Source organism: Tympanuchus pallidicinctus, unplaced genomic scaffold (genome assembly GCF_026119805.1).
Source record: "Tympanuchus pallidicinctus isolate F22 unplaced genomic scaffold, pur_lepc_1.0 scaffold3, whole genome shotgun sequence".
Lineage (NCBI taxonomy): Eukaryota > Metazoa > Chordata > Aves > Galliformes > Phasianidae > Tympanuchus > Tympanuchus pallidicinctus.
The window spans coordinates 40,721,719-40,748,449 of NW_026294747.1; the positions used below are offsets into that span (position 1 = coordinate 40,721,719).

At 36.7% G+C, this 26,731-nt stretch overlaps 1 long non-coding RNA gene across 1 annotated transcript; it reads left to right on the top strand.

Moving 5' to 3' along the window:
- The first annotated feature begins 395 nt into the window (after positions 1-395).
- LOC128085729 (uncharacterized) lies at positions 396-2,919 on the top strand. The gene is made up of 2 exons (XR_008209066.1): positions 396-1,253; positions 2,261-2,919. It is a non-coding gene; the product is annotated as an uncharacterized LOC128085729 (long non-coding RNA).
- Positions 2,920-26,731: the final 23,812 nt, after the last annotated feature.

The window sequence follows — 26,731 nt, forward strand, 5'->3', positions numbered from 1 at the left end:
TTTTCTCCTTCTACCATGATAATCTTTCTAGTTCTGCAACCTGTGAAATACCAGTCTAATCACACTACTCTGCTAATTTTTTATTAGTAGATTGTACAAACATGTTACTGAGAATTTGGGAAGTCAAAAACTTCTACTATTAGTATAATTACCCTACTATTATCCCAAAATTTTAATTTAATGGGAGGGAAAATGTGTAAGGCTTTTGGGAACAATCGTAGGTTTTGGCATTAAAATTTCTCAAGCACCAAATCTGTCTTGTGGTCCACAAAGAAGATTAGCTGAAGTTAAGCAGGCAATGAAAGTGTGAGTAAGGAAGGAAATCAGGGAGCAGCTGAGAGAACTTAATGCTGAATGGAGGATTGTACTTGCTCATAGGAAGTATTTGTCTTTTCTGAATGGGTGGCCAGAAAGCTCATTTAGGTAAGAGTTAAGTGCTTGAATTGGACAAAAGATGTGTCCCTTAATTGGCTTTTTAATTCACAGGTGAAACAGCATCTCCTCAACTCAACACGAAATCCTCATTTTTGTGAGCACTTCAGTATTGTGAATACGTGCACAGTCAGTCCATCCAGGCCTCAAAACATTGAAGATGCTTTGAAGGAAAGCTATATTGATTTTAGAACTATTCTGAGCTATGAAGCTTTATGTTTTAATCCGATTAAGGGGAATTCTCATCAGGTTTCCTAGCTGTGCTGAGGTTCCACTTCAGTGATATAACCTCTATCTGCTTTAAAGGAATCTAGCAGAGCTACAAGATGTGGAGAATGTGAATTTGGAAGACTGAAGTTCTGAAATCACCCAGGGAAAAGATCAAGACTGTTTTTTTCCCCGTGATGGTGGAATGTACTTCCCTTGCAAGCAGAGAGGAAAAATTGCTTCCCAAGGTAATGAGAATAGTAGCTAGATGCTGCGCCAGGGACAGTTCTGCTACTGGTTATGCTACACAGACACAGGATGTGAAATCATCTGAATGGAATATGGAACCAAGCATCGCCCTCATGCCAGGAGCGTTCTGTGAATGTGTCTCTTTTCTGACCACATTGCCTCTCCATTCTCATCCAGCTTTTCTGAAATGAAAGAGGAAGGCTCAAGAATGCCACTGAAAGAACACGGGACCTGTGACTGTTGGCAGTTGTGTATGATTAGAGTCTCATCTGAAGCTGAGGAAGTCATTCCGTGGTAGCTGAGAGAAGCCACCTTAAAGAAGAATGCTCCCAGGTGTGATTATACATATGGGTCCAGCCATGAAGGTAGTGTCTCCTAATTTATTATGTTGGCCCATGATGTCAGAGGCAGACGTTGGTGGTATAGCAGGAAATGTTGAACCTTCCCGTCAGTATTCTTTTATGGATTGTTGCTTTGTGACAGATGGCTGCAGAGTGGCTCCTTCAACAGCTGTTCTTTCCCTAACACCATGAACGTTTTTGCCATTTCTTTCCCTGTGTTATTTAAAAATTTCATCTTTCCAGGCTCTTCATGTTCTGCAAGCGTTCATATTTGTACAGATGCAAGCACATCTTCTATATGTGCTCTTGTATGTTTTAGTGTTGCGTGAGAGAATATCGTAACAGCTTGACTGTCATGACTGTCTTGCTTTTCCAACTTTGTGAGCTGCAATCCCTGATCTGAAAAATAATGGCAAATGTGATAGAATTTTTTATGTAGTTTTCTCTTTGAGAGAAAAAACTGTGAAATTCTGACAATGGGAGCTGCTGTAATTTCACCACATGACAACGTTTTAATGGTATTTTGTGGAGAACAGTTGATGGTGTCACACCATCAAACTTTTAAAATGAAAATACATTGTCCATACCCAATGGTAGTACACAATGTAATATTAGCATATTTTGTAGGTATAAATGAATTTCTAGGCCATTTCTCATTGTAACCTGCAGATTTTTTTTAAACTTAAATATATTGCAAAGAATTTTCTTTTACTTCTATTACAAATATAGGTATTTTCTCCACAAAAATTTATATGCTACCAGAGGAAATTGGCACGAAGCTTAGTTTTATTAAATGTAATATGTATGTCCCTAAGTTTATAAAACCACAAATTGTTGGCCAGAAACTTAGAGTCTTGTACAGTTAGGCAGTTAAAAAATAAGAGTTTCGTTTGTAACCATAGCCTCTCAAATGTTCATTTCTAGTATGTTTTACAATAGCTTTCATTTTGATATGCAAATTTTGTGCCTAATTTAACTCCATTCTGCACGTACCCATTTTTTTCTTTATGTTGATCTTTCTCTATCTGCAGGAGGCACCTGACTTAAAAGTGTATGCAGACTAATGAATTTAGTCTAGAAGATTTTTATTTGCCCTCATACTGTAATGAATTTAGGCACAATCTGGTTTATGCATGATGTGCTGCAGGTGGGTTTAAAGGTATGATGTTTTTGCAAATGCATTATTCTGAATGTTATTTATTTTGTTTTGAAAAGACATGACCTGCATTTCTGTCAGCTACACAATTAAATTGATGTTTCTCAGATTTGCCAGAAGGGATTGGGAGAAGCAAGAATTTAGTCATGTATTGCTAACAAACTGTCTATAACATTTCTGTCAAAATTAAATGCAGCAAACCATCAAATAACGTTAAAGATAATTATAGAGTGAAGAATTTCTCCCCTCCCCCCACAGAAAAGTGTCATGTGTTCGTGTATGCACTAGAGGGCAATGCGACTATTACAATTTTGGCAGGGGTATTTCAAAATGTCTGTCCCTGCAACGTTTTGGTAAACTTTTGTAAGATATATAAAACATATATTAAATTAAAGTATACTTGGTAAGATTGTTTTAGAAATATTTCAAATGTACCTTCTTACTGACAGCTCTGACTTGCTAGCAGCTCTTACCCTGCTTCATAGAGTGGCTTGTGTAGTGAATTTTGCAGATAAAACACAAGAAAAATAAAAACATGGACTAAACTCTTTAATTTTCCTCCGTGCCTTAGGGGAAAGAAGAGAAATAATTCAGAGTCATTGTGAATGAGCTGGTAGATATATTACTTTACTTCTCACACACTGGGCAGTTTTGCTTAACTGTAAAAATGCATTCAAATTGTTGTAGACATCCAGCCTGAAATATCAGGCAGAGGTATTTATGGTAATTAAGATAAACAGGTTGCCAGCCCAATTTGTTGATGCTATTCACTTTCACAGTGCTCTCAGCACATTGAGGCTCTGAGTCTGCAGCACAATGCTAATTCCTAAGCTAATTACTATTTGCACATGAGCTCTTCAGGATGTATGAGACTAAAGGGAAGCTAAGTCCATTCTGAAATTGGAAGGTTTTCTAGGGAGATCAGGAGAATACAGAGAAGCATTAGAACTTGTCTTTTCTGCACCCTGCAGCTCTGCTCCCCACCCTCAGGTATCTGCTTACAAAGCTTAAAAGAATAAACTTATAAATATAAGGCACCAGAAATGAAAACATCCCTTCATTCTCTTTCCTGCAGTGATGAGAGATATATATTCTAGATGGTAGACAGAGGTGCTTTGCAGATAAATCATCTTATTTCAACATCTCAGTGGTAGATAATAGATTCCCCTCAGAACCACATAATAAATAAAAAAAAATGACATTTCTGCTAGTGTGCCAGCTCAGCATTGCCATTGCCCCAGGATTCTGGGGATACAGAGGCCCTGTAGGGCACAACAAAACAAATCTTACATTATTAAGGGGGACATTGTAAGGTTGTTTTAACAAAGATAAAGATCCTTTAGGAGAGTGGGGGGGGACAGATTATGTTCCTTTTTCCTGCATTTTTTAAAGGGGATAAGATTAAGGAAATCAATTTATTAAAAATACACTGAATGAGAGGAAGCATATGCAGAATAGCAGTTGAAATTAAGATTTTAATTTCCATTAGCATCTAGATAGCAACGTTTTGGCATGAGTCTGGAACACGCAAGTGGAAGGACTTGTGATGGGATCTTCCCTGTACAGTCTTCTGTTTGTGGCAGTAACTACCATTGCTGTCCTTTAACTATCAAGAAAGCAGTCATTTTCTTGTAGCTAAACTTAGTTGTTTTTAATACTCATAAGGAGTAAAATTCACCATTAACGTGATCCATTGTGGGTATATTATTGTGGGGAATATAATTGGTCTAGCAGCTTTTCCTAGTAATAGTAAAGTTGAAGTTCTGGACTTTCAGGTTGGTTGGTGTCTGGTGTCCTCAGATTCACAATGCTCACATGGGTTTAAAAAAGAAGTTAAAAAAAAAAAAAAAAATGGATTTTGTGATTCTAACTTAAACAAAATAAGGAGATATCCATGAAGGCTAAGAAGTTTGCTTCAGAGCAGGTATAACACTCAATGAGAGTTCTGAGAGAAAGATTGCAACCTCATGTGTGCAGTGGGCAAAGAACTGAAATAAACTGGAGACCCTTAAGTGTCATAAGGCAGTCTGCAGTCATAAGACAGAACTCTCTGACTGCAGTGTTTTGCCTGAGCAAGTTTAGAGTAAATGAACAAGCAAAGATAAAGCTAGAATCTCCTTGTACCTTCTTTGTACACTTTAAACCTTTTCTCCTCTAACAAAGCCATTTCTGCATTTCTTGCATGGCATTTGAAATGAAAAGAAGCCAAGAAAAGAAATACCATCAGTGAATTTGTCATTGCTGTTTCAAATGTTGGCAACAATTGCTATTCACTACTGAGTATATTGCTAGCATAAGCTGCTAAATTGTCATCAGTGTTATTACTGTTATTACTGACATCTGTCTAGAGCTTCACATCTTGAGAAATTATACTGTGTAGATCTACTGTATAGCCTAACAAAAGGCCTGACTCTGCTCTCCATTCTACATCTGAGGAATGCTATTATGAGCAGCCCCGTGGGGGACTCCTTCCTGAGTAAAAGCAGCAGAGGGGTGACAATTACAATGTAATTAGTTTGCAGTGTGATGAATGTGAACAACAGGTCATTTTCCTCTGAAATAACAGCATCTGCTGGGCCTGAATTTTGCCATTTCTGAGGCAAATATAACAGTAAAATGTTCCAGAATTTCAGTAGTCATTTTACATGGATTAAAACCATTGCAAGGAAAGGATGAGGATTTGCTTTATCCGCTAGGAATTCAAATGGATAATTTTAAGCAAAAAGTGTTTAATCCATCTTGAATAAAAGCCAGGTTCTCTATCCCTATGATATTTAGAAATTGGAATAATGAGTTGTAGAACACTAGAGATGTCCTTCTAACAACAAAGGGAAAACTGTGGGGCTAACTTCATGATAATATTTTGGGTGACCATTGCCCTGAAACACAGTAGCTAGTGCTGAGGTATTCAAGTGTGTGTGTGTGTGTGTGTGTGTGTGTGTGTGTGTATATGCATATATATGTACACAAATACATACATACATGTCTATATACATAAACCTTATATCTTCAGTCAGCAATGAACAGAATTGTTGGGTTTCTTGTAATGCAAAGTTTCTTGAATCTAATAAAATCTGTAATCACTGAGAAATATAGACAGGAACATAAAATGTGAAAGAGGGAAAACTCACAACCACTGTGACTGAAAAAGATAAAGGGAAATAGTGAAAAGAGGACTGTGGGGAGGAAGATGGTTATAAATTATATTAATGTATATTACTAGTTTTAGTATAGGTAATGGAATGATTACTGGTAACCTAAGGATCAGGAGACTCATGAAAAAGGAGGTGAGAAGATTTCTAAAAGGCCAGGAACTTCAATTAGTAATGGAAAACCTTAAGAGTTCATTGAGAAAATTCTTTATTCCCACACTTGCCACTTGCGATTTCTAACAGAGATATAGTGGAGGAAGAAAGTATTTGCGTAAGAAGAAAGGAAGATGTAATGGAGCTGATCAGGAATGGATCAGAAGAAGAAAGCTAATCAACTGCAATTAATGACAGAGATGTGAAAGCTTTAAAGTCATGTGGGAGCTTTCTCAGAGCTGAAAGCATCAGAGGAACCCCCAGCCAGATTGCAACAGAAGAAAACTTGCTGCTAACTTATGAGCTGGATCAGCTAAATCATAAATACTGAGAAGCATACCTTAATAATACTCCCCAACAAGCACTTGTGTGCCCTGCTGCTAATGCTATACTTTAAGAGCAATGACAAAACAAGTTAAAAACCAAAGTGAATCACCTCTTTTGAGTGTTCTTGAGCACTCATATTCTTCTTTTCTCCCAGCACAGTTCCTCTGTCACTATTATTAAGTCTCTGGAATAGTTTAGCTTCATGTAGTATTTTTGAAGGCTATAATCCAGAATGATATTAGTAATTGTCACCAATGCAGTCACTAAGAATGCTCCTCATTTAAGTGAACTATGGTAGGGCAGAGAAAGGAGAAAGATCTGTCAGCAATATTTTAAGTGATAGGTAATGAAAAGGAATAAAAGGCCTTTTAAGAACTGTCACCACTGTGACGGTATGCTTCCTCCCTTTCTCACTATCCCCTTTCTCCTTCAAGCTTACCATTATACATAAGACCTCACTTATGCCATAATGAGGTGCCCACAGCCTCCCTCAAGGGTATCAACTTTCAAGGTCTGAAAGAGCACTATAGTCTCAAGCTGAATGTTCATAGTTCTGAGAGCAGACACCTGGTTGAACAGCTAAGGGCCAGTTCAGCATGTCTCGGACCCACCACCACGAGTTACCCATCTTACCTCATAAACAGTGAGCAGTCCACCAGCCTCTTGATTTTTCCTTTATGGATTTTTCCTTGGCTTTATGACAGGATATACTCTTCAGTAGCGGTGTGAGTTGGGATTATGCTTGCTGCAGAGATCTCTAACACATTGATGTTTACTCTTTCCTGATCTTGATCGTCATTAAATGACTGATCAGATAAGATTCCTTTAAGATCATGTTTTTAACTGTATGCTTATAATTCCCTACATGTAAACTGCTGCTTGAGTCAGAAACTAGGGCTAGATTTTGCTGCACCTAGACTTCTCTAGGAAAGAATTTAGAAATTAAGGGGCATCCACTCTGAACTTTTTGACTCAATTGGATCATGGCCTGGACGAATGTGTTGAAATGTTGAATAGATGAAACCTACCGTCTGTGCAGTAAATAATTGTATCATCCTCATAGAAGTTTAAGTTACTGCCTTATTTATGATTAGGGTCTCTTAAATACCTATATTCCATACATAAATATATTTCTGTATCTCTCTTGTGAGTGATATGCATAGTTTCCATCTGAGACAACCTCAGAGTTGCCACCTTTGTCTGACAAATTCTTTATATTCCTTAAAACAAATGATCCAGTGATAAAACTACATCATGTACATGGGCTTTACTGTCAACCATGTGCCAGGATCTCGTTAGTGTACAGTTACTTTAAGCAGTCAAAACAGTTACTCATTTCACTGTGTGTGTGTATATATACAGATAAATATGACCTATCCTAGACACACTGTAACTCTTGGTGGCAGCTCTGATCTATTTTAATTCATCTCTGTTGTTGACCAACAACACCTCAAACTTCCTAACATTTTTGGTCACATTTTGGGATACTAATCTCTTTTGGTTTTACTAAGGCTGACTTGCACAAAATCTTTTAATGAGAGGCTGCTACTTCTGAAATTATTTTGAAGGTTAATGCCTCTAGATTTGTCTTTGTGTGTATTTTTAACTTTATTTTCTCTATGGTAAATTCAGCTCCCAGCTAAGTTGTATTCATCAGTTACTAATTCCTACTGTCTATTCTACAGTAAACAAAAACAGGAAGATCACTAGCAGCCAAGAAATAATAGGCCCATTCATGGACAGAAGAGACCATTGCTATCAGATTTCAGTGTGAGTAAAGGGAAGCAATTGTATGTTACCTTGGCAACAATTTCTTTTTTAAAAGTTGTGAGCAATATTCCTTGAAGTATATAACTGACAAATGAGAATGCAATCTGACTTAGCAGTCGATTTTCAAGAAAACATGCCTTTCTTATGTAGCAAAGTGCTGATCATGATGCCCACTCAGCTGCTCCTCTGTCTCATTAAATTGACAGCTTTTCCTCTAGAAAAAGCAAAATTAAGCATCTCTGGCATATTACACCTGATCTACACCTTGCTGAGCCTTACAAGAAATCTTCACCTGTCCTTTAGTTTTAGTACTGAAGTGGGTCATGTTTCCTTACAGTCTTTGTAACAGAAAAAAAAAAGTCCACATATATAGTTCAGTTCAATTATATCAGTGTTGTTAACACCCTACATTTTTAGATGAGAAACTATCTAGTAATTACAGATGTTCTGCCAAGAGCACATACTGTACTTGATGACATAAACAGTTGATCGGAACAAGCAATAACAAGAGTAAGCTGATAAAAGCTGTATCACAAAGCATATGAATTGAGCTGGAAAAAGAAACAGAGGAGAACAAAGTACTACAAGATGCAGCTGACAGAGATGAAACAACTCTTCTCACCTGCATAGTCCCAGGAGAGAAAAAGAATACTGGGCAAGTGGAAGTCAGAAGGCTTATAGAAGAAAAGTGAGCTGGATAACAGAGTGCAAAGTAAATACTAGTAAAAAGGAGAAGAAAAGGGTGAGAAAGTAACAAATTGAAATGCTGATCAGAATGCCAGTGAAATCATCTAAACTTCTCTCACATCATGCTTTATTGAAGAGACAACAAGTTGGTATGTGATTCTTTCTGCATCCTCTTGTTTTGAGAACAAATTCACTCATGTCTTAGAATTAAGCAGCTAAATTCACTTCTAGTTGTTCTAATTGCCATCACTATAATGCATAGCCACAACATAGATACCCTGTACTCTTGAATAATAGGATAATTTTTTTCTCAAAATCTATCTTGTAAGTCCCTGTATTATATCTTTTTATTTCCCAGTGTGATGTAAAACCTGGTGGAGATAACAGGTGTGTGGTGATGGCAATGTATCTAACTAATAGTTATATAGGAGTGTTATAATTTCCTGGAATGTTCCATCATGGAAGTGATAGAAATTATTACTGATTATCATTACATGTTAAGCTGCTATAAACCAAAGGACCGGATATGAAAATAAGCTAGGAGGGCTAGTCAGTGACCTCTGAGCAAGGCTAGTAGTTTTTCTTCTTGAAAAAATAAATAAATAAATAAATAAAGCAAGTTCAGTTGTAGGGAGAAAAGAAAAATACCTTAAGCCCTAAGGCTAATTGCTGTTTGTAAAGTGCAGTCTGCTTCCTTCACTATGTTGAGAGGTATTTCAAATGTATTACTTGCTGTGTTGCTTTAGGGGCAGATTGAGGAAAGGGATGAGAGCTTGAAATAATTCACTTAATGGATGCTCAGTCCTTTAACCAGCTAGTTCAAATGGAAGCAGTGTCTGATTAAAGGGTAGAGGCTGATACAATGAATGACTTCCATGAAAACCAAATCAAAATGGTTTGGAGGTGTGTGGGAAGAAGGAAGCTAAAGGTAGAAGACAAGATTGCTTCAGTGTAGGCTGGAAAAGATGAGAGATCAATCTATTGTGCACTGCTAAGATAGCAGGATTTCTAGAGGAGGATGGGAATCACTATAACATGACTACAACTATTTAGGTATTTGCTGATTGAATGATATTCACTGATAATGTTATGGATAGCTCCCATAAGAGATAACAGATCTTCTATGTCAGTAATAATAATACAAGGGCTGCTCAAAGTAATACCTAGTATTTTTTTATGTTGGCCCATAACATCGTGGATGGATGTTGGTAGTATGGCAATGGTTGAACCTTCTCACCAATATTCTATTACATATTGTTACTGTGTGACAGACGGCAGCAGAGGGGCAGTCTTATAGAATGGTGTCTGACTGTGTGGTGGATGTGACTGTGAAGCAAAGATGCATGTCAGTGAATTCCTCTCTGCAGAGAAAATGGCACTAATTGATATTCATTGACTCTTGCTGAATGTTTATGGAGACCAAACAGTGGATAGGAGCACAGTGAGTCAGTGGGTGATCTCCTTCATATCAGTGCTACCATTGCTGAAACACAAACCACGTTCTGGATGGCCATGCGTAGCTATCACACAATGGAACAAGGAGTGTCTCAATCAGTTTATCTGTGCAAATCAGCTAATGATGGTGATTATGCTGAATTTTATTTATATTTTTTTATAGCTGAGAATTTGGGATATCAAACAGTGTTATTGTGCTGTTGTAATTTCCATGGAAACAAGTAGGAGGCATTACTTTTGGAGTAACCTATACATTCCCTGTGTTTGTGAAGTAAATAATTTAAGCTGTTTCTTCTACGTGTATATTTTTTAAATATCTGGGCATAGACATGCTTTCTTTTAGCTTCTGTGCTCTATCATCTTTTTGTCTCTTCTACTGCACTTACACACTTTAGTTTGTCACTTCCACATCTGCTAATATTATTGAAATAACATATCAGTTCTTTGCTTTGAGTTGTATGCTGCCAGAGGTAAACTTACTACTGCCTATTGAAGAATGTAGCAGAAGATCTGACAAGGTATTATTTCCTAAAGTAACAACCTTTATATGAATGGAACAGAGTGACCTTTTTAAAGAAACATCATTGATTTAAACTGATATAGGCTAATTTATTTAGCAATGGGGATTGGCATATTAGTTCAAGAACCAATATAATAGTTTAGCAATCCATGATTTATAGTTCTAAAACTTTCAATTTCAACTTTAGTGGGTGAATGGTGTTGTTTTCCTCAATAATTTTCCACTGGGGACACAATAGAATACTTTTATCTTTTGCCTCAAATGGTGCAAGGATATTTTCCTAGGATTCCGTGTATATTGTTTTAGAAAGTTGCTCACTATGGACTTGTAAGCAATGGAAATTTTCCAGAGTGGATGAAAGTGAGTCAAGGGCCTCAGTGATGAAGCTGATGGTAAAAACTGGGGAAGAAGTAGGTGGGCATTTGACCACCCTTTGTATCATTGAGAATGCCCAAAGAGATATTAGCATATATTTATGAGTCCTTGAAAAGGAATACCAGTGTACTGCATACACATGTCTTAACTGTTCAAATGTAGAACCTGAACTCTGTGAGGGTGTGATTGCTTGTCAAATCACCCAGTATGTAATGTTAGGAATAAAGGAATGCTAATTTTTAACAGCACGTTAGAGTTAGAGAGTTTTCTTCCTCGATTTCATATGACAAAATGACATATTTTGGAAAATGTGAAATTTATTCTATGATTCTGTTTTTTTCCATTTTTTTAAATGAAATTAGAACATTTGAAAGTTTGGTGAAACGAATCCACCTGCAGATTATGACTTAGAGCACAGCCCTGTATTCACTGCTGCTAAGAGCAAGCTGGAATAAAAAACTGCAGCTAATTTGTTAGCATGCTGTTCTCTGTATTTTATGAAGCATTTGTGTTCTTTTTACAGTGCCTTATAAATCTTGTAAATTCAGTATTAAGCAAAGTGAGACTGTGTATTGACCTCTGTCAAATCAAGAATTGCCTGCTTTCAGGTTATTCGTAAATACATCATAGACCAAATATGTGTGTGTTTCAATATTTGCATTTTGAAGTAAGGTGAGGGACAGAGCTGCCTGCTGTTGTCCAAATTACACTAAACCTCATCTGCCAAATTAAACAACTTTGAGCTCTCAGGATCATGTTATTGTTTGTGTTACTATGTAGCATAAAAATGAGTCTATTTAAAGGGGGGGGCGCGGGAAAAGTAGTGTAGATAGAAGTTGTTTGGTTGCTTTCATTTGTTTGTTTCACACTAGAGGCAAGTTAAATCTTTCTGTGTATTTTTAGGTTGTGTTACAGCCCTTCTGTTTATTGCGTCCTCAGTAGGAGGTGAAAAAAATTGCTCTCATTCCTTTAGACACTTCTGTCCTTCATCCACATTCCAGCAGCATTCAGACTTAGCTAAATTTAGTAAGCAACTGTATTTAGTTTTCTTCTTCACTTGTATTTATTGCAGTAAATCATTTGGCAGTTTCAGGCCTCCCTTTCTCAAGGCACCTGGCTGCTACTTCAAATGCAGCAACTGTGCTTGAGTGGATCAGATAAGGCTTTAAAGAGCTTGATAAAGTTGTCATTCATCATGCAGATGAGAACTTCTTTATTACTGACATGCTACTTTTTTTCTATATTTGCAGAGAAAATGCTAGGATGTTGAGTAGACGACTGCATATCAAATGAGGAGTGAACCTAAGAAAAAGTGATTTGGAGATACGATAGCTTAGTAGTATAACAACTTTATTTCTACTGGTCACCAGGATATTTTTGTTAGCTAAGGGGTTTAGTTATCTTTTGACGCATCCATCCAAAGGAAAGGTGGGAATTTCTATTATAGGGAATATTCATTGAACTTGGTAGTTGCATGCAGAAGCATAAAACTGTCAAAATAGAAGGGATTAGGGTACTATTCTCTTTTTGAACCAGTATAATAGACTTCACTGGTGAATCATGGCTTACCATGAAATCAGTGAGAGGAGGAGCAGGCTTTGGATTTATTCAGCATATTTAGAGGGATATATTTTCTGAAGAGAAACCAACAAAGCTGATCTTTCGCTTGAACACAATGAGTAAATGTTGCTGTTTGTTTCTGTCTTTCCAGATACACCTGCTCTCTCAAAATAGTATATTTTTTGAGTATATAATGAGGCAGGTACGGAACACGCAGCATGCTGGTGGCTTTTGGATTTTCAGATTTTCATTACTTTTTCCTATAGGACTGACAATTGTAATATATTGCTTAAAATAAGTGTGATATGCCTAGGAGAGGCTTTTTATGGAGCTTAGAGATCTCTTATGTTGGCACTGAACAAAAAGATTGATATTATATTTAAAGGCCAGTGACAACTGAGTCATGTTTCTGAGGTAGTCTTAAAGTTTTGAAATGAATTCTGATAATTTTATATTGTTGCTGCTCTTGCTATTTCAAAATGTTTCTTTGCATTGCAACAGTGAAATGATTTCACTGTGGGCCCAAAGCAGCTATTGTAGACTCTCATAGCACAGAGATATCAACCTCTCCTTGGGTTGAGTATTGTCTTAAATGACTAACACGTATGGATGCACATCTTATCTTCAGAATCCCTGAAGCAGTCATACAAGGCAGGAAATTTTACAAGTAGATTCAGAGAAATAAAGGGTTTCCAAAACCTCTCTTTGAAAAACTGCAGGATATTTTTCAACTGAACTCCTGCTGTTTGGTGGGAGTTAGTTCCTGATGTTACTGATTGTCATTTAATCTATGGAACACTAAGATAGACACTGTCATTTTTGTTTTCCTTATTATTTTGAAGAATCCTGGCTGTAGGTGTCCAGCCCTCTGCCTAGCTAAAGAACCAAACTAAAAGTTGTTTCTGGTGTGAAAATCTTCCCTACTGAGGAGAATTCATAGGGGAACAATGAGACAGTGGAGAAGAAAGGACAATCTGTTCTTTAAGACACAAAAATCTTTTTAGTTTATGCTTTAATTTCAAGTAATTTCATAGCTGTATGAAGTGCTGTTATTTCTTAACTATCTTTCATCTAGCTCACTGATTACATTTTGCCTGACATAAAGAGCATCTCATGTTAAGTTTCTTACTCTTCAACTGATACAACACATCCTGTCTCTTTTTTTCCTCCTCTCTCTGCTGAGATCACTTCACAGAATCATAACAAAAAAGTAATCAACACACTTAAGAGAAAGAAAGCATGTCAAGAAAGGTAAATAGAAGTACTGAATCAGAAGACAACAGAGGATGAAAACATAGAAACAAATGCTGAAAGCTGCAAGGAAGGAAACGCTCATGAAATTAACCTGTCATATCGTGTGTGACCTTAAGTTCTACAACTTTGGTGTGTGTTTGCTCCATAGTTAGGGTAGGAAAGAGAAGAATTGTTCTTTAAGAAAGCTTTAAATAAAACCAATAATTAAACTGTACATAATTTTCTTCTCATTATGAACTGGATGAGCAAACACAAGCTTATCTCTTTCTCTCACACACGTTTACTTGCACATCTTTTTTTCTTTCTCTTCTCTTATTAAGGGAGCGTTGAAAGTCTTTTGTACAGCATGGGAAAGTGGAGAGCTTAATTATAGTGCTTCTGAAATGCTATGAGATCCTGAATTGAAAGATGTTATTGTACCATGGCAAAAAATGGCTTTTTAAAAATTATTTTTTACCCCTCTTCTCCTCACTTCTTTACCTGATTTCCTCCTTTGTGTTCGGTATTTTATTTCACCACCTTCCTGGAAGGTAAGTGGGCTTCCTATCTTACTAGCCTGGAAAACAGAAAATATGATGTTCTACAAAAGATTAGCACTACAGATAGCTTTGCAACATATAGTCAGAATAAGAGCCGTATTTGATCCTGAATAATTTAACATTCTATTTAAATTTTTCAGTATGAAATTCTATAGCTTCTGGAATGTAAACAATCTGAAACATTTCTACTGAACTGCTGAGGTATTTAACAGATATGAGATACTGACTTTAATCAAAACCACTGGATCTGTGTGACTGGAACTGGTGGGCTCCAAGACTCAGTTCTAGACTGGGAAGTTATGAGAGAGAAAACTATCTTTGGATCTTAATCTGATCCTTCACCCCTGAGATGGATATTTGAGGGATATGACCAGGTACAGGGAAGGCCGGTGTTATCATCTAAACAGAAAGCTTAGCTTCTCTGCACAAAACCACAAGTTTTTAACTTTGTTATATTATTGGCTATTAAAAGAACTTTTGCTACTGAGAAAACTGATGGTATTGAGTTCAGATAAAGTTTACACCTTTAGGACAAGTCCTAGAAACACTTTTTTTTGAAATTAAGGTGATTTATTAAGCTGAATTAACCTGAGTGATTAAGCTGAGCAGAAGAAAGAGATGCTATCCAGAGGGACCTTGGTAAACTCCAAAGGTGGGCCCTTGTGAACCTAGTGAAGTTCAACAGAGCAAAGTTAAAGGTTTTGCACTTGGATTGAGACAATCCCAGATATGTATACAAACTGGGAGAGGAAATTCTTCAGAGCAGCCCTGCTGAGAAGGACTTAGGGATTCTGGCTGATGAAAAACTTAACATGAGCCAGCAGCATGTGCTTGCAGCCTGGAAGGCTGATGCTATCCTGGGTACCAGCAGAAGAGGGGTGGCCAGCAGGGCGAGGGAGGTGATTGTGCCCCTCTATGAGGGCCCAGTTGGAGTACCGCATTGAAGTCTGGGGCATCCAACCAAGGAAAGATGTGGAGCTGTTGGAGATGATCCAGAGAAGGGCAATGAGGAAGACCCATGGACTGAAATACCTCTTCTATGAAGATAGGCTGAAGGATCTGGGGTTGTTCAGCTTGGAAAAGAGAAAGCTATGGGGAGGCTTCATTGTGGCCTTTCAACATTTATGGGGAATTTATAAACATGAGGGAAATCAACATCGACTTTTTATGCAGGTGTATAGTGATAGGACAAGGGGGAATGATTTTAAACTAAAGGAAGGGAGATTCAGATTAGATGTCAGGGGAAGTTTTTACTGAGAAAGCAGTGAGGTGGTGGAACAGGTTGCTCAGAGAGGTTGTAAATACTGCATCCCTGGAGATGTTTAAGGCTGGGTTGGATGGAGCCCTGGGCAATCTGATCTAGTACTTGATCTAGTGGCTAACAATCCTGCCTGTGGCAGGGGAGTTGGAACTTGTTGATTCTTGAAGTCCCTCCCAATCCAAGCCATTCTGTGATTCTATACCATTTGATGATTATTTTTCATAGAAAAGGGGTGTAACTGAACCTAAAGCTAATACAATTCCTTCTGTCTTCTACAAGAATTGGTAGATCTTTTTTTCTAAAATAATTGGAACTGTATGTCTAGACATCTCCACATTAAATATGTACGTTTGAATATTATAGAATCACAGAATGGCCTGGGTTGGAAGGGACCTCAACAATCATGAATCTCCAACCCCCTGCTACATACAGGGCCACCAACCTCCCCACTTAATACTAAACCAGGCTGCCCAGGGCCCCAACCTGGCCTTGAATACCTCCAGGGATGGGGCATCCACAACCTCTCTGGGCAATCTGTTCCAGCACCTCACCATTCTATCTGTGCAGAACTTCCGCCTGACATCCAACCTAAATCTCCCCTTCTTTAACTTAAAACCATTTCCCCTTGCCCTGCAGTCATCAACCTTTTCAAAGAGTTGATTCCCTTCCTGTTTGTAGGCCCCCTTTTACGTATTGAAAGGCTGCAGTGAGGTCACCCCGCAGCCTTCTTTTCTCCAGGCTGAACAAGCCCAGCTCCCTCAGCCTGCCTTCACAGGGGAGGTGCTCCAGTCCCCTGATCATCTTTGTGTCTCTCCTCTGGACCCTCTCCAACAGCTCTCTGTCTTTCTTGTACTGGGGGCTCCATACCTGGACACAATAGGCCAGATGGGGCCTCACAAGAGCAGAGTAGAGGGGGACAATCACTTTCCTGTCCCTGCTGGCCACCCCTCTCCTGATGGAGCTTGGGATACCATTTGCTTTCCGAGCTGCAATGTTAATCTGGCTCATGTTAAGCTTTTCATCATTCAAGACCGTATCATTGTAGTGGAATCAAATCCTTCCTCTCCTCTTTAAAACGAAGGATATTTCACTAGCTAGTAATGACTTGATAGATGCAGAGCTCATGTGCAAGTTTCCATTAATAATAAGGTGACATTGTATGTGTAGGACAACGTATCAGGAATTTACAGAAAAATGTATGAGCCTTTCTAGTCAAAAGAAAATTGTGTGTGGTATTAAAACTCTCCTGTCCTCCTGTACCATGAACAGTAAGAAGCTTGTAATACATCAGATTGCATTGCAATCCCATCATTCAGAAAGGATAGGGAGAGAATAAAATAATTTCTCTGTGGTCTTACTGTTTCTGTCAAACCCCTCCTGACAGGCCTGCCACTAGTGGAAAACATATCTTCATTTACAGTTGGTAACCATTTGCAATAAAACTTCAAGCTTGAGCTGTACACAGTCAGCTCCTGCAATGTTCCTCTTTTTTACACGGCTCTCCTCTGTCTTGCTGAATCACTGACTTTTTGGCAGTTCCTCAGCATAAGAGAGAGTGGCAGTAGCAGCCATTCAGTCTTGCAGCGATTAGAGCTGTTGCTTTGGTTTTCCACCTGTAGTCATTCTTACAGGTTTCAGTAGCCTGTAAATATCACGAGTGAAACTTGTGGCTGTTCAGAATATGAATAATAGGTTAGAATGTGTATAAACACAGAAATGATCACTGCAAAGCATATCTGTCTGTATAAAGAAGACTGAAGGAGCCTAGGAGGGCAGGATAGCTTGTTTTATGTGGATGTATTTGCATACGCACAGGCATAACCAGCATAATCTTGTGTGCTGAATGTCTGAATTAAAACCAGTTTTCAATCGCAGAACATGCTCAACATAAGAATGGATATTCTTGTTTTGTATGTACGTTTATTTTCTTCTCCATTGCCCAAATAAATGGTGCATTTATGTATAATCCTACAGTGACATATGTTTTGTTGAGAGAGAACTGCTGTGCTATACAGTTCTGCAGACCTTTTTCCATGGTGTTTCAATATCGCATCAGGCCGTGATATGGCCACTGACACATCCTGAAGACAGGGGGAAATGTTCATCTGCTCAGAGTATGATTACAAGTGAGGAACTGTGTTATGTGATTTGACATATTGGATAATAAATGGAAGATAGAGATCTCCAGAAAACAGCTAAAACCTGTAAGTCAAGATACAAATCTACATGTGGACCTTCATAAGAGATTACATTATGTCATGGGCTGTTTAGAAGCCTTTTTAGACTCATTCAGTAATATTCTATTACACTTTCTGAACTCTTTTCATAGGTGATATTTTAATGGAAGATTATTATTATTTTTTTAATAATTTTATGTAAACAGATTTACAACCTACTGAAAACAATACATTCTGGCTTTGTTAATACCAAGAAATTATTTTAGCCTTGCTCTTTCCCAGTATCCCTTTCTGTTTTGTCCTTGCAGATTAAAGGAGAATAGTGTTTCTGAGCTCCAAAAGCAGAACTAGAATAGACCCCTCAGCCTATATCTATTCTTAAGCAAACATAATAGAAGTTCTAAGGAGAAGCCTTTAACCTGGACTGCCTCTGAGCCTTTGGTATTGTGCTTCATTGTCCTGACAGACATATCTCAAGACTGAAAGCAAGTTGCCTGTACAACTCATCTGTACTACTGACATATAATGTAATGGCTCTTCCAGGATATTACCAGGATATAAGTTGTGTGGAAGAGATGAGTCTAGCAGAAAAGCTAGCATTTGATTTCAGAGCTAATGGACATTCTCTGTGAATTATATTATACTAAACTCAACTGCACCTTGAAAGTGTAACAATGCAGGATAATTATCAAGCACTACAGTTGAATGACCAAGAAGTTGTAATTCGGGGTGTCCAAAATTCATGTATACATATTGCATTTCTGTATATTTACATTGAAAATGACGGATTCTTTTTGTCTGGCTGCCTGTGAATCCTCATCCCTCAAAGTATACAGAAAAAAAAAAAAAAAAGCTCATCAAATAATGCAAAACTGATTGTGATATACAATCATAGATACATTGAGCCATAGTTTAAGAAATGATCCTTATAAATACAGAGTTATTCTAGAGTGAATTGAAAAAAGTGGGATTTATTTATTTTGCAACCAGAGAAGTCTCTGATGTCTAGTTTACAAAATAAGCATTCTGTTAGTTGAGAATCTATTCTAGTTTGCTGCTGTTAAAATCATAAACAACAGTTTGATCTACTGAAAATTAGATACAGATGGCTGCAGAATTGAGTTTGAATTTAGTAAATGTTAGCTGGTGCTTTTCCATTTCATCCACTAATACACTTGTTTTTGCTTCAGTTACTACTCATCAGTTCTTGATTTTTCTGCTGTGTGCTTTGTCAGTGGAAAGAAATCCATAGGAAAACAGTAGCTGACATACAATGCTGAAGGTTGTTTTGTTTTAATGTACCTTAACCTGAAAGATAATTCAGAAATTGCTGATTATTGTGTGGCACGCTTATTGTGTTTATTTTTACACCAAAGAACTTTGAATGCCCTCTGGTGGAGAAGATATTCTCTCAGATTTAATAACAATACATTGGATTTACATCATTTGTTTGTGAAGCATTTCAAAGCAGTTCAGAAATAATTTCAACAGCAAAGGTCTTGAGCAAGTAAGAACTTTTACCTAATTAAAAAAAAAAGAAAAAAGAAAAAAAAGTGGAAAATCTTCACGCTGAAACTTGATTAGGGCATAAAGAGAATCCTGTGACACACTGACAAAAAGAGAGGGTGTCTTCAGTTTTAGTGGCAAATAGTGATCTGATGGAAGCCTGATGTGGTAGGTGGCAACCAACAGGTGCCCACAGCAGAGGGGTTGGAAATAGATAGTCTTTTATGTCTCTTCTCACTATTCTAGGATTCAAGGGGATTTAACTCTATTCACAAGAGCATTTTGTGCACAGCCATCCAGCCAGCTTTTTACACAGCAAGCAGTACATCTAGCCAGATTCTCCATGAGAAGGCTGTAGGAGAAAGTATTGAATACCTTTCTTGAGTTCAAGCTGACATCATCCACAGCCTTTCCCTCATCCACTAAGCACGTCATCTTGCTTGCTTGCTCGTTCCCTATTCCATACCCTAATATCAATTACTCTATTCCAAATATCAAATGTGGAAGTTTCAGCTGAATGAAATTTATTTCAGATTAAGGAAAATAATACTCTATAAAAATAGTAAATAGCAAACTGTAAATCTGCCAGCCAGTCTCAGTAGCATTTCACATGTGTCCTAGCAAGACTCATGTAGTTTTTAATAATGCTGCTAGCCAAGCTTACTGGTTGTTAGGAGAATAAAATATTCTTTTTTTTCAAGGTTATGGATGCAGTTACAAGGATCATCCTAATACCACATAGAATCCGCAGTGGGCTATGGCTAATGAGAGCAATACAGAATTACATTTTTTTCAATATATATCAAGAACAACCACTGAGTCCAGAGTTGGTACACTCTAGTGGAATCTTTCCCTTCCATTAAGTCAGCACTCACAATTGTTTCAGTCAGAAGAACATGACAGTGTTTTCTTCTGAAGAATGGATCTCATTTAACAAGTCACATGACGTTTATATCTCACTGGTTCTGTACAAGAATATCTAAATAAAGTTTCCATCAGCTTTGAGCAAATACGATTTTAGTTTTGATGGGCTTTGTCAGAGCAAGGAGCCTGGAAACAGTTAAAACATATAGTACCCAGCATCTTAGTCATGCCAATCTCTGCTCTGGTTACACAGTCTCTACATGAGGGCCTATCATTTTTTCCCCACGATGTTTAATTTTGTTTATGATTCAAGCATTTTTTTCCAGAGGACCTTCTTCAACTTTAAAGTTTAAATAACTTCACTTCTGCCCTGTTCTCAACTCTGAGATCGGGAAGGAAATCCATTGTATTTGAGGTCTGCTTTCACAGCCACAAGAAAAAATATATGAAAAGATCAATAATGAGAACAGTGTTTGTGTATTCTTTGTTACTATAAGCATGTGATTAAATAAGGTCTTTAAAAAAGCCAGAGGTTTACCAGAAATTTGTGAGACTTCTGATGGTATGGTTTTCTGCTTCTGTTTCACTGTAGCATGGCATCATCTGAAATGCAGACTGGTGTGCATAGCAGCTTAAGTATTAGCAGTTCAGTTATCCACAGTGCTGGATTTTGCAGTCTCGGGTGATAGATAAAACTGGGAAGAGTTTTATAAGCCCATAGTTAGTTCACAGTTCTCAGTGTTGTAAGCCACTGATTTACAGTCCAGCGTGCACGTGCAAAATCAGGTTCTGTTGATTTAATTTATTGGAATTTGGTTAGTGAGAATACATTTTATATTCAAGTAGGTAAAATAATTACTTTCTTTGGCCCCACTATTGTAAAGCTAACGTTAAATTTGAATGCAGGATCATTACTGCTCTCAGTTAAAGATTCTTGTGTCCAGACACAATATCCTCCTTATATCCCTGAATATTTGTTTATTGAATGCTAGAAATGCATAGTTTCTCGGTTTTGTGCTGACAGCTGTGTATGACAAAAAGAAATGTTGACAAAAACTCAAAGGTTTTCAAGGAGCCTACATAAACAAATTATCTGTGCAGGAGCTTACATCTCAACGCAGTTTACAGGCTCAGATTTAGTTATTTGCAAATGCAGTGATTGAGCTTATTCCCCAAGAAAATCTGCCCCAAGGCAAATAAATTGTGTAAATAGTTCTATAAATGGTCTTCATTTTTTAATTATTACTATGATGATATTTCTAAATCAAACCATCTTTAATCATAATGATTTATGAGATTGAGTTTTTTCCCTTCACTGTTTATTCTACAGTAATGTAAATGTACACTACTGTGTAATCATAGTCACATTCATATATTAAATAGTTAAAGACAGTGACAAGTAAAGTAAGCACAAAACTTAGAAACAAGTCTGAAGCCCTTTTAGAAATTTTCGCATAGATCAGTCTCTTTAGGAAAGAAAAAAACCTATCCAGAAATGGATGAAGTAATTTCAGTGGCATTTCAAAGCACTCAATTGTAAGAAGGGCTTACTTGTCATTTAGCAAAAGCTTTCTTTTATTTCTAGTGACATGGGATGAAGCTACTGACACTATATCCATTTGGACTTTCATTAGGGTATCTAAGAGGGACTGAAATCCTGGAAGTATGTGACCAAAAATGAAAGTGAAAATTAGAAATTATCAGACAGCTCGATTTTCTTCTGTATTCAGTGCAATTGAACTGAAAATCCAACAGTTACTGTGTTCTGATGTGCTCTTCTTCCTCAAAAGTGAATTGGAATAGAAATTAAATCAATGGCAACAATTAGAAATTAAAGCAATTCAACTCTGGTTTCTATCCATTTGATCTTTGTCTTAAAAATCCAAATACAACCAGTGCTATAACTGAAGCAATAAAAGCTACAAATGTGATGAGGAAGAATCTGTGGAAATATATTTTGAAATTGATCTGGGGAAATCAAGCTTTATGGATGTAACTAATATTTGGAAGAAACTCCTAAAAATAGTGGCAATCTCAAATTTAAACATTTGAATGATAAAACATGCAATCAGTGTAGCTATAAGTAGCTGTATTATCTGGATGAAAAAGGATGTAAAATAAATGGAGCTAAAGGTTAGCATGAATCTACTCTGTAAATAAATAAGTAAGAGAATCAGTGGCAATTTTGCTTTATCACAGCAATGATGGACTGAAATTCTTAATCCTAGCCTCAGCATGTGCAGTATTTTGTCTGTGTGCAGGAATGCAAAGTAGGTAGCAGCACGGCTTATACACGCTTGATAATTAGTGTTTCTTAAAAAATATTTTTTTACTTATAATTTTCTTATCCAGGTTTTTGTAGCATTCCTATGATGCTTACCGTATGTATTGCAGGAGCATTGCACCATTTGTTTGTATTTACATTGGACCCAGGGGTATCGTCCAAACCAAGAAATCCAAAGAAGCATATATATAACTTTGAGGATGATTTAATTGTAATTAAATGACCATCTTCATGGCAGTATAATTGCTGAGCAGTTATCTGTTGACAATAATGGGATCCAAGATATCCAAGATAGCAAGTGTAAAAACGTAGATTCAGACATACGAGCTTTAGTCTCAGCCTGAATCCTGTCACAGAAGACTAAATTAAGCAGATGCAGTCTGAGACTAAACAGATCAGTTTTTGGAAGTATCAAACAGAATAACTTTTCAATTTACATGGTAAGAGAAAGATGAGTTTCTATCAAACCCCTTCTGATAGGTCAATCCTTTGTTAATCAGATCCCCAGAGTTTTTTTAAGTCAACGAATGAGAGGCCTTTAGTGAACTCCTATGAGTTGATGGGGTAATTGACAACAGAGAGATTTCAAGATCAGGACATGAAAGTGTCTTGAATGGATATTTTGCACAGAGGACCTAATAACATTTTTAAATTGAAGATATATCTAAGGAATTTATTTTTTCTTTAAACTGTCTTTTTAAGTGTGATGCCATTCTTTGTAATCATTCATTTTAATAATTGTTAGACTTAATAAGAGAGGCAACATGCCTCCTTTAAATTTTTTTACAAGATTGCATATAGCATGAATTTATTACAGTTACTGCTGTGCAAAAGTAGACTCTGAGCCAAAGTACATCCCAGATATCCATCCATCAAAAGAAATAGTTAGAACTGACATAACCTTTTCCACCACTTTTTAGCAGGGGGAGAAGGCTGGGGTAGGATTAAGGGATGGAAGAAAACTGGAACTAATTTGTTGCAGACCAAATTAAAAATCTGACACTTTTATCTAACATCTAAGCAAATGTCACCTGAGAGAAACTGTGCAGAAGACATCCAATAGAAATTTGGCCCTGCAAATCTAATTGACTTAGAAAGAGAGTCTGACTGGAATATCAGGATCTGCAAATTCTGCTGTAGTTAAATATTATCAGTAATATTGTTTCTTTAATCAACAGCACTGTTAACACATAGGGACTAACATGATCTCAGATTCATGAGGAGACAGACTAAACAGGAAATATTTGGAGGACTTCAGAAACTGGGAGAAAATCTATATAAATCTTATATAGCTTTTGTCTTAACTGGTATCTTCTGAAAAAGCTAAGGTAAACATGCAGGGTCTTTTGTTGTTTATGAGCAATAAAAACATCTTGAAAAGGACTAAAGCCTTCAATTAGGAATAGAATGTGTACCTCATTACTATTCAAAGTGCAAATCTCCTCACCTCTTTTAGTCACACAGAATGGCATTTTGGCTGCTTCATTTTAGCTGAGCTTTTGTTGACTCTTGGCAGAGGAAGCATAAAGAAAACAAAGATACTCTCTCAGCTTTCAAAGAATTCTAACTTCTCTTGAGGCACAATCCTGTGAGGAAATCTTACCATAAACTGAGTTCAATGGATGTGTTTAAAGCATTTCCCCCTCTATTTTACAAAACTTATTAATCTGCTGCTTCTGAAGGATTTAATTGAGGACTTTTGCAAGCAACTGGCTCTGCTCAAATTCACCTCACTTTTGCGTTACAATAAGGGCTGCTTTTCCTGTGTTTGAGACCTCACACGTATCTGTCAGTGCTCAATATAATACCTCTGGCTGTTCCCTTGCCCTTCTAGAGCTCTGCCAACACAGTAAGTCTGCAGCTTCAGCTCCAGTAATTTCCTCTCCTTCCAGAATCTCCATCTGAATTTGCAGCCACAGCATCTGTGAAAAACTCTTAAGATCCTTTTCTCAAAAAACAAAACTAACACATAAAACAAAAACAAACAAGCAAACCCTTTTCTTAGTCTGTACTCACACTTCTCATTATAATATTTAAAATATAACTTTTTTAATTACCTCTGCAGAAAAGTTTTCTTTGTATACGACCTTTAAGAAACTCTTTGTCATATAGACACCTGTTATTCAAGAGGGAAAAATATAAGTAAGGAGGACGAAGCAATGCAATCAAAATAAATGGTATAACTATATATTTGTATATCATAATTCAATAGAATCAGACCTTAAGAGTGGTGGCTATCAAGGAAGACCAATCACAAAGTATATGACTTGCTGAGGTGTTGAGTGTCAGTCACAAATAGTCCCTCCTGAATTTAAAATCATGCTCTACTGGTCAGGTAAATTAGAGTATGCCTGCTCTAAATTAGAGAAACAGAAAACACTGGGCGTTGTTTCAATGTAAACAGATCTTTTCTACTCTTGAGATATCATTTCAGCCAGGTTATCAAGACCAATATGTGAAGCCCAGTTTGTCCTCTGTCTGGGCCAGTGTCAAGTGGGAGATAGGAACTCACTTTGTAACTGGATCTGAAACTGTCTGTTAATGCAAAAATTTAAACTAAATCTCTCTCTCTTAGTCTCAGCCTGTGCCAAGTTCTCTCAGTACAAGCCAGAGGAAAACATGCCATTATTCAGTATTTCTGATCTGAAGATTTTCAACCTGTCTCATTGAATTTAAGAATGACAGGGATACACATCTTTCTGTAGAGATATCTATACTCCATAGCATGTATTGAATGTCTTTCTTGCTTGTATCAGTTCTACCAGTCATTCATATATGCAGTATATGCACAAATTCCTACTGCAGAGGATTACAGAGTAGAATTATAGTGTTGTAAATTTCACAGATGAAACTAGTTAGAGCTCACTTCTCTGTCTTGAATATAGTAGAAAACTTAATTCTCTTTCAGCTTTCTAAGATTAAGGCATTGATAGACCAAGTTAATTTTAGTATTTTCTGATTAACAATTCCTGTTGAAGAATGTTTCTTGCTGTGGGAACTGCCATTGGAATATCTCAACACTGTTCCAGGACCATCTGTGAATTTGCCGAAGTTATTTTGATGAAAAATGAAATTTCCTATGAAATTTTAAAATTCTAAACTTTAGACCAAGCTTAAAGGAAAAAAAAAATTTAAAAAAAAAAATTGAATCAAAATGTTTTCAGAAAATGAAATAAGCTTTTTACTTTCTGAATCTCTGTTAATGTAGCAACATCATAGTATTGGAAAAATACTAGTAGGATAACAAAGGGGTATTTTTTTCTTGATGTCCTCATATGGTATCAAAACAAAATTTCCTTTTTACAAATGCAGTCTTTGAGTTCTAAAACTCTACTAATCAAAACATTTGTTATCTTATATTCGTTATGAGAAATAAGGTTTAAAAATGAAATAATAATTTGTCCTGCTGAGAAAATGAGTATATAATCAGTCAAGACTGGAAAATATTTGCAAGAGCTCAAAAGATCTATTGCTATTCCATATGCTTCTAACTTAATTTTGTTACCTTAGTACTGATCCTTAGAATAGATCCTGATGTTGTGTTTGATGCATGCTACAATGAAGTCAATAAAATTGGCTATTTTAAAATTAGAGACCTTGATATATTTTTAAATAGTGTGAAATATGAAGCGTTAGTTGATCTGGTGATTCACTCAGTAGTATTTAAACATAGGTACCTCATAGTATACTCTAAGCTTGAAGTTGTAAATGTGCTTATCTCCTGGTCTCTGGGTAGAAGCAGAGGGACTAATGTTAGGCTGCTTTTATGTGTTCATGGCTTGTTAGAGTATAATCTGTTCTGTCTCTTCTCAGTAAAATCACATGTATTCCCCTTAAAGGCTATCAATATTTTGCACTTGTTTCTAAAATTTAAATGCTCTTTGTATGGTTTGCCATGCATCTCTTGTTTTTTTATTTGTTTTTCTCTTCTCATTTGTCATCCGCAAAAAAAAAAAAAAAAAAAAAAAAAAAAAAAAAAAAAGTCTCTCTACTATGTTTTCTGTGTACAACTGTATGTTTCTGAAAAAAAGATGCATATCATATAATTATCCCATATAGAAGGCAATGAAAGTGGTAGAGTCAACATACACTATAAATGAAGACATACAAGTTTGTGTTAGTAGCCAGAAAAATGTTTGGGGACTATTAGACGTTTCAGTGAAAGGTACCTCAAGAGCTAGTTGTATCTTACAGTTTCTAAGAATTAATATTAATTAAGAGAAACAGTTTACCCTAAATATATTTTGTAGTGGAAAATGAAATAGTATGTGAAATCTTGTAGTGAACTGTACAGTTACTCATGAAGTAATTTATCAGTGTTCTTACATCCTAAATTAAGAAGGAATATATACGTTACAAAAATAAGACACAGCTTATTTTTTTCTAACCTTCAAATTTCAAACTTCTGAATGTGCACAAGTCATATATTCAATCTATATTCTTTATTTTTCATATGAGTAGC